At 44.7% G+C, this 8981-nt stretch overlaps 1 non-coding gene and 1 pseudogene across 1 annotated transcript; both read right to left on the reverse strand.

Annotated features, from left to right (window-relative positions):
- Positions 1 to 1141: 1141 nt before the first annotated feature.
- Positions 1142 to 1272, reverse strand: LOC117309956 (small nucleolar RNA SNORA18). Its single transcript, XR_004524225.1, has one exon. It is a non-coding gene; the product is annotated as a small nucleolar RNA SNORA18 (small nucleolar RNA).
- LOC109549777 (small nuclear ribonucleoprotein G-like) lies at positions 1260 to 4452 on the reverse strand (annotated as a pseudogene).
- Positions 4453 to 8981: the final 4529 nt, after the last annotated feature.

The following is an 8981-nucleotide window of genomic DNA, read 5'->3' on the forward strand; positions in this document are numbered from 1 at the left end:
TTCAAGGAGGAGGTGCTGAATGGAAGAAAGAATAGTAGTTTTGGAGTCAGGCAGACCTTGTTTGATTCCACCTTCTGCGATGTTGGCAAATTTTTCTCTCTGGGTCTCAGTTTTGTCATCTAAAAAATTGGTGATAATACCCACCCTATGAAATTTTTAGAATTAAATGAGACAAGATCTGTAAAGCACTTTACAGTACCTCACATTATAAGAGCTGTCCATAACTGCTTCCAAACTGGATATTCTAGGCCAGGAGTTGACAAACTTCAAATAAATGGCTAGATAATTTTTTTTTTTTGACTTACAAATTTTTTTTTTTTTTTCGCTGCCTTGGGTCTTCGTGGCTGCACGTGGGCTTTCTCTAGTTGTGGCGAGCGGGGGCTACTCTTCGTTGCGGTGTGTGGGCTTCTCATTGCAGTGCCTTCTTGCGGAGCATGGGCTCTAGGCACGCGGGCTTCAGGAGTTGTGGTGCACAGGCTCAGTAGTTGTGGCTCGTGGGTTCTAGAGCACAGGCTCAGTAGTTGTGGCACACGGGCTTTGTTGCTCCATGGCATTTGGGATCTTCCCGGGCCAGGGCTTGAACCCGTGTCCCCTGCATTGGCAGGCGGATTCTTAACCACTGCACCACCAGGGAAGTCCCCTACTAAGGTGTTTTTATTTTTTATTTATTTTTTAAAAGGTTTTTTAAAAAAAATTATGTGTAACATAGACAAAGTTATTTGTCAATAAATTTTTAAGGAATTTCACATGGTCTGATTCTTTCCACTGCCAATCACCTTAGTTCCTCCAAACTCATAATCTTCACGATAAAATAGCCCTTTCAAAAAGAAGTTGTCATATGAGTCAGCCCACAGTTCTTTTTGTTAGGCTTCTTTGATCTCCCGTGGAATATGGACACACTTCAAAATTCCCCACCTGTAATCTTTGGGATCCAATTTCCTCAAGCGATTTACTTTAGGACCATGTTTAGAGTCAGGAGATGGATCTGCCTCGTTCTGAATTTGACGTCCTCTAAAAATGTATTAGGTTCAAATCATATTCACTCCTAAGCCATCACACCCTAGAATAGTACAAACCATTGGGATACGCCAATACCTAAGATTAAAAACGTTTGTTAGGTTTTTCATAGTTTACTTGGAAGCTCTGTCTTGTAATTCTTTCCCACAGATCTAACAGGTAGTTCTATGAGTAAAGGAAACCACACCATTACTCTATGAGGCATTTCCAACGGTGTAGGTTTACAGAAAAAGCCCCGTCAGGATAGACCTCAACACGAAGGTGTTTTTAAAAAGAAAGTTTGATAAGAAAATATACACAACCCGATTTTTATATCAGGAAAACAGTTGCTCTGGATGGGGGATGTGCAGAAGCCATTGATTCCTCTGGTGAACACAGCTTTTGGTTATAAACGCTGGAAGTCTTCTAACATGATGATACTATTCGTATTACCACCATTCTGGTATTTTTCTGTTGCCCACTAGTTACCATCTCCACACGTTCATCTACCACAGGGCTCATAAAGGGATCAGATCTCCACAGTATTCCTCGGACATGTCTGCCACAGTTTAATTTCAATGACAACTTCTTTTCTATAATTTTTTTTCTTTTTTTTTTGGCCGTGCAGTGAGGCTTGCAGGATCTTAGTTCTCCTACCAGGGATCGAACCCCTGCCCCCTACAGTGGAAGCACAGAGCCCTAACCACTGGACCACCAGGGAAGTCCCCATAAATTTTTTTTCAAATAGGGAGGGTGAGCTTGGCTCATGGTATCTGCCCAGCAGCTCAAAATTACCTCTACAGGATAACTTTTTAGGTTTTGTGAGCCACACAGTCTCTACACAACTTTGCAGTTGTAGCAAGGAAGCATCCGTAGACAATGAATGAGTGTGGCTGTATTCATCTAAAACTTCATTTGTCGACACTGAGATGTGAATTTCACAATTTTCACATGTTGTGACACGAGTAACAGATCTTTTGTAAAGACTATACACCATTTGGAAATGAGTCTGTACCAAACAATGGCCAGAGAAGAATCATCCACTCTATGCCTTCTCTTTTGTCTGGTTACTCAGAAATATGTTATCAGTTATAACCGTTGTTGCTTGTCACCTCACATTATTTTTATCCATGTATTCACCATAGTCTACTTTCCCTTCCACATAAATTCGAGACCACTTTTTCACGTAGTGATAGGGCCGTTGGTATTTTATTCATAGTTGAAGTTAAAAGAAAGCAACTAACCCCCTTAAAAAAAATTATTTATTTATGGCCGTGTTGGGTCTTCGTTGCTGTGCGGGCTTTGTCTAGTTGCAGCGAGCTGGGGCTACTCTTTGTCGCAGTGTGTGGGCTTCTCACTGCGGTGGCTTCTCTTGTTGCAGAGCATGGGCTCCAGTAGTTGTGGCACACGAGCTCTAGAGCGCAGGCTCAGTAGTTGTGGCGCACGGGCTTAGTTGCTCTGCGGCATGTGGGATCTTCCCGGACCAGGGCTCGAACCCGTGTCCCCTGCATTGGCAGGCAGATTCTTAACCACTGCGTCACCAGGGAAGTCCCCCCTCACTTGGTTTTGAATGCAGACTTTAAGATTTCTTTGGCCCGGGTCTGTAACGTCCCTGGGGAGAAAGAAACTCAGACAACAGAGTGAGTGGGAGCAGCTGGACAAGAATAAGAGCTAAATCATTGGAGCATGCAGGAGAGAAAGGAGTGAATGGAAAACCAATATGTCAATGAGAAGTGATGTGGGAGGAGGGTGTTTTAACTAGCAGGGAGACTCACCCCCACTATTTTAGAACAGCACTTAAATCCAGTTTCTGTTTCTAGTTGGTTCTTAAACTATGTGGAAATAATACTACAGTCATTTTCAGTAATAAATTATTATTTATAGCTCCTTGTTTGATGTCACCAACTTCCTTGAGGGCAGGGAGCTTGTCAGGGTACGTGCCCAGTGCCTGGCACATCATGCCAATCGATAAATGGTGAATGAATGAGTATCGTGTCCCCAGATCTAAATAAGTCAAGATAACTGAGGAGCTGCTATGTTTGGCTGTCACCAGCATTATTATTATTATTTTTCGTGCTACGCGGGCCTCTCACTGTTGTGGCCTCTCCCGTTGTGGAGCACAGGCTCCGGACGCGCAGGCTCAGCGGCCATGGCTCACGGGCCCAGCCGCTCCACGGCATGTGGGATCCTCCTGGACCAGGGCATGAACCCGTGTCCCCTGCATCGGCAGGCGGACTCTCAACCACTGCGCCACCAGGGAAGCCCTGTCACCAGCATTATTACCTCTTGTTTTTTTGTGTGGAATCCAAATGAAAATAAGCTGAATGGAGCTCGGGGACAGAGGACCCCGGGCCCTGAATTTTTAAACGTGCATTTTGTTCTTGGTGTATAGGCAGTGGAGACAGTGGAACAGGGTACAGGGCCGAGAAGAGAACGAAGTGGCCTCATTCCCTCCCTCTGGTGTGCTGAGTCCTTCCAAGTGGGCTGGGCTCCTGGATTTTCAGAGCTGCTCTTCCTACCCCTGAGACCAGCTCACGGTTTAAGATGTTGAGGTGGCCAATAAGGAACACATTGAAACCTTCCTCAGGGAGACATCAACCCATATAGGAAAGGCTGAGTGCTGAGAATGAGGTCTCTTTATCCTGCTGTGAAAGGAGCCTGGCAAGAGCTGTGTGGCCAGAGGGATAAAGGAGGAGCAAGGACAGCTAAAGCCTCAGCCCCCTCTCTCTCACCCTTTTCCACCAATGTTTTGGCAACATTCCTAAAAGGTCTGTGACTTCCAATTCTGTTTGCACTCAGAACACCTGAAGTCTATGCTGCAGGGGAAGAAAAACATATCTTTTTCCCATTACCCTCCTAGGTTCTCCAGTTGGGGCCCCATCATTAGACTGACAAGACAGATTAACGAGAGACAAAGAAACAGACTTTATTAACGTGTGTCATGCATACACAGGGAGAACTCAGATGAGTAACTCAAAAGAGTGGTTAGAACTTGGGCATATACAGCATCATAACAAAAGAAAAATACATTTTTAAAGAAGTGACGAGACAAAAGGAAAAGGACTTTCTAGGCTGGCAAATTGTAGGAAAGTAAGTATATGGGAAAAACTAATGCGAGATAAGGGTTAGGTTTGTTACGTGGATTTCTTCTGGTGCCATCTCTGGGCTAAAGGCCTAGAGTTGTCTCTGGTGATTAACTTCTGTCCTTCCTGGTAGAGAAGGTAGGTGGGCACCTTTACAAATTTCTGTTCTGCTTTTAGGCAACTAGGGGAAGGGCAGAGGGCTTTTCTTGTATCCACTTCTCATTCCCTTCAGCTCGAAATGATCAATGTACCAAAGTGGCATATTTTGGGGTGGCATTTTCTGCTACCCTTCAATGTCTATATTTGGAGAGGAGTACTCCACAAAACACAGGTCGAAATCCTTAAAGATGTCCAGGCTGAAAAGAGATGTCATTGTTGGGTAAAGCCATCCCAGATTAAAAAAGATGTGAGAAACATGAGCATTCCTTAGAGCTCTAGATAAGCAGATTTAGGTGAAAAACAGCCTTATATTTTCCCTCATGGGGTTACACATTTCGGAACCACAGAAGAGGTGAATTAGCTGAAGCTGTTCCCTAGGGCGCAGCAATCTGGTTGGAGGGCAGGAGCTGAAGCTGTATTTGTGTAGTGTTTACATAATAATAGTTGGCCTGGAATGCTCATTAGTGCCAGGCATGGTTCTATTCCTTCCAATGTACTAACTCATTTAATCCTCACACCTAAAAGATAGGTACTCTTCTCATCCCCATTTTCAGATGAGGAATTGAGGCAGGAGGAAGTTAGTGCCTTGCCCAAGGTCGTAGAGGGGTAAGTCGTAGAGCCAGAATGCCAACCCAGACAGACAGGCTCCAAGAGCCCAAATTCTAAAGACTCACTATTCTACCTCTACCAAGGTTACAGAAACATACTTATCTATATGGAAAAGAGCTATTGGAAAGCTTCCCTAAACCACCCCAGCACTGTCACTCGGTACACAACTCCAGAGGCTTTTTGGAAAATTCACGGGTAAGAGATGTCATGTTAGGAGGCATTGCAGGCCAGAGGTGTCACTCTCATAGAATTCAATGTGAGTGATACCAGGAAGACACAACTTGGGGCTCTTGCCTGTGGCTCCCTGTGGTGCCTGCAGAATCCAGGGCTGGATCTGAAGTCTGTTTCAAGAAAGCATTTTTTACGGATGCAGGTCAAATTTCCTATTCACTGAAAACTTGTTTAGTCCTGAGATAGGGCCTTATAGTGTCACCTTTAGGCCTTGGGCATGTAGAAGAGAGAAGGAAAAAAAGAAAAGAAGAAATAAAAGGAAAATAGGTTGGGGGGAAAGAAGCTGGCTAGTGGGGGAAGCAGGTGCTGACAATCTCTAGTCTCCAACATTGGAAAAGAGCCTAAGGTCCAGGTGGTCTAAAGTTGCCCTCCGCTATGGTCTGAAGGTTTGTGCTCCACCCAAATTCATATGCTGAAAGCCAAACCCCCAAAGGTGATGGTATTAGGAGGTGGGGCCTTTAGCAGATGCTTAAGTCATGAGGGTGGAGCCTTCAAGAACGGGACTCGTGCTCTTATAAAACAGGCTCCACAGCGCTCCCTGGCCCCTTCCACCATGCAGGATACAAGGAAAAGTCTGCAATGAGGAAGAGAGCCCTCGTTCAACCACACTGGCACCCTGATCTTGTAACAGGCAAGAGCAAAATCTGACTCCATGTTGGATATGTTTCTTTGACATTAACCTTTGCTTTTCGTTGCTTTTGTTATTATAATCATACATAATGGCCTGCCTCAGGGAACCCTGCCCACCTGTGAATGGCTGCAGAAAAGAAGAAACTAACACATCCCCTCCCATATGCTGGCCAAGCCAGGCAAAACTAATGGCCTTTTTACTTTACTTCCTCACCTCCTCTCCCTCTCTGCTCTATAAAAGAAACTGACATTCAGACCCCGATAAGATGGTTCTCTGGGGACACTAGTCTGCCATCTTCTCAGTCTGCGGCTTTCCGAATAAAGTCACTATTCCTTGCCTCAACACCTCGTCTCCTGATTTATTGGCCTGTCGTGAGGTGAGCAGAGTGAGCTTGGACTCAGTAACAATCTCAGACTTCCAGCCTTTAGAACTGTGAGGAATAAATTACTGTTGTTCATAAGCTACCCAGTCTATGATATTTTGTTATAGCAGCCTAAATGGACCAAGGCACCCTCTAATATTTTAAAGAGTCTAATGGACAAAAGGACTAAACTTTAGGTGTACTTGTGAAATGAGGTTGGTAAGAGGGTGAAGCCCAATGTCTGGCACGACAAAGGCCAATTCCTTACCTCTCCCCTGTCTGGAACTTGGTGATAAAGGTACTACTCTCTCTCTTAAGTTGAAAGCTGGCTCCCCCAAAATACCACAAAATAATCTGTTGGTAAGGCAAAACCGAGTTCCTTGCTTATTGGAGTAACAGAGAGAACGCCATTGATAAAGTCTTAATAGAGTCTCAGAATGGGGGTGCAAAGGTAGGGTATTGATGGGAATTCTGGAGTCTGGTTTACAGGGGGTATTTCACTGTGGGGGGAGGCAGGGGTTGCTGATAGATTAGGCATACTCTGTGGCAAAATAATTTGGGATTGGTGGGAAATATTTGCTAGGGAAGGGTTTCCTAGCTACTCTTGTTTGATGAGTCATTTTATGCTAAGGACACTTTGTCGGGATGTCTTGTTCCTGGGCAAGAGTTTCCTGGGTTAGTAAGGTCTTGTTAATGCAGACCTTCACATAGTGAAGCCAGGTTAATGTAAACAGCAAACTGTGGGTGTGGATTATTTTAGTGGTCATTTAACTCACAAAGTTTGGCATATGGCACATGCTGTAGCCAATAGGAAAGGGGTTAGAATACAAGTTTTTTTCATTAGGGAAGAAGGGGCAGGAGATTTAAGAGGTAAGCAAATGTGCAAAGGCACAAATATCCCTGAAGTAAAGGTACAGTACTTTTCCTGCAACTAGATATGTAACCACCAGGTGGAGCTAGACCCTTCTGGCAAGGCTATTCTTCCAAACGTGATGCTATGTTACAGGCATGATTTCCTGGACATAGAGTTAAGTATGAGGAATTAAAAATAGTTAACTTGGGCTTCCCTGGTGGCGCAGTGGTTGAGAGTACGCCTGTCGGTGCAGGGGACGCGGGTTCGTGCCCCGGTCCGAAAAGATCCCACATGCCACGGAGCAGCTGGGCCCATGAGCCTTGACCACTGAGCCTGTGCGTCCGGAGCCTGTACTCCGCAACGGGAGAGGCCACAACAGTGAGAGGCCCGCGTACCGCAAAAAAATAAAATAAAATAAAAAAATAGTTAACTTCACTTATCAGATTGGCAAAATTTATTATTATTTTATTTATTTATTTATTATTGGCTGCGTTGGTTCTTCGTGGCGGTGCGTGGGCTTCTCACTGTGGTGGCTTCTCTTGCTGTGGAGCACGGGCTCTAGGTGCACGGGCTTGAGTAATTGTGGCACGCGGGCTTTAAAGTACAGTCTCAGTAGTTGTGGCGCACAGGCTTAGCTGCTCTGCACCATGTGGGATCTTCCCGGACCAGGACTTGAACTGGTGTCCCGTGCACTGGCAGGCGGATTTTTAACCACTGCGTCAGCAGGGAAGCCCCGGAAAAACTTAAAAAGCTTGGGGGAGGAAAGAATACTTTACCTCTACCCTTCCAAGTTCTTGGTTGAGGAATCCCCCTCCCTCCAACATTAAAAAGATTAACAGGAGAAAGAACAGAAGTTTAATAACATATACCTCCAGTACACATGGGGGAGTTCCAGGAAAACTCGCCAAAATGGCTGAAGCTCTCACCTTAAATACTATCTCTAGCTAAAGATACAAAATGTTGGGGGTGTTGGGGACGCAGAGCTAGTTATGGGAGGTTTTCAGGCAAAACACAGTAAAAAGAGTAAGGTTTGTTATGCAGATTTAAGTCTGTGCTGTCTCCATTGATAAGAGGTTTCTAGAGACTGGGTCATGCTCCTCTTCTTGGTACAGAAAGGGAGACACCCTTACAGATGGAGATTTCCCTTCAACATGCAAATTTCTCTTACAAAGAGAAATTCTACTTGGTTTTCAGAGTTTTCCTGTGTCTGCTGTTTTTAAAAAGTAAGCAACTCAAGATAATCCTTATGTCAATGTAGGGGAGCAGAATTTGCCGCTTTAAAATATGTCTCATTGGTGTATTTATTGTTTGGAGCTGGTTGTTTTCTGAGGAACAGCAGACATGGGAAGGGCTCTGAAAACCAAGTAGGAGTTGCCCTTTTGTAAGAAACATTTACATTTGTGAGGGAAATCTCCATTTGTAAGGGTGTATCTTCTCTGTACTTGGAACAGGAAGAGGATCAAATCTCTGGAAACTCTCAGCAATGGAGAAGGCAATGACTTAAATCTGCATCACAATCACCCTTGTTTACTGTGCTGTTCCCGGTAGCTTCCCATAAGCGACAGCCCCTATCCTAAACGTTCTCTTTTGACTTTAGCTGAGGATGGTATTTAAGGTGAGGGCTTTGGCCATTTGGTGAGTTACTCAGTTTTCCTGTGTCTCTGCCCTGTATACATGTTATTAATTAAATTGGTTTGATTTGCTCCTGTTAATCTGTCTCATGTCAATTTATTTCTTAGACCAGCCAGAAAAACCTAGTTGGGTAGAGGAAAATTTCTTCCTCCTCAATACCAAAAAGACATATTTTGGGGTGGCATTTTCTTCTCCCCTTCATTTGATAATACACTTGGTCATCAAGGCTGTGGGGGAAACAGACACTCGTATGTTGTTGGTGTGAATACAAAAGGGAGGCGGGACTTCCCTGGTGGTCCAGTGGTTAAGAATCCACCTTCCAATGCAGGGGACACAGTTCGATCCCTAATCGGGGAACTAAGATCCCACATGCCTCAGGGCACCCACGCACTGCAACTACTGAGCTGACGCAGCCAAATAAATAAA

The sequence above is a fragment of the Tursiops truncatus genome, chromosome 1, assembly GCF_011762595.2.
Source record: "Tursiops truncatus isolate mTurTru1 chromosome 1, mTurTru1.mat.Y, whole genome shotgun sequence".
NCBI classification, from domain to species: domain Eukaryota; kingdom Metazoa; phylum Chordata; class Mammalia; order Artiodactyla; family Delphinidae; genus Tursiops; species Tursiops truncatus.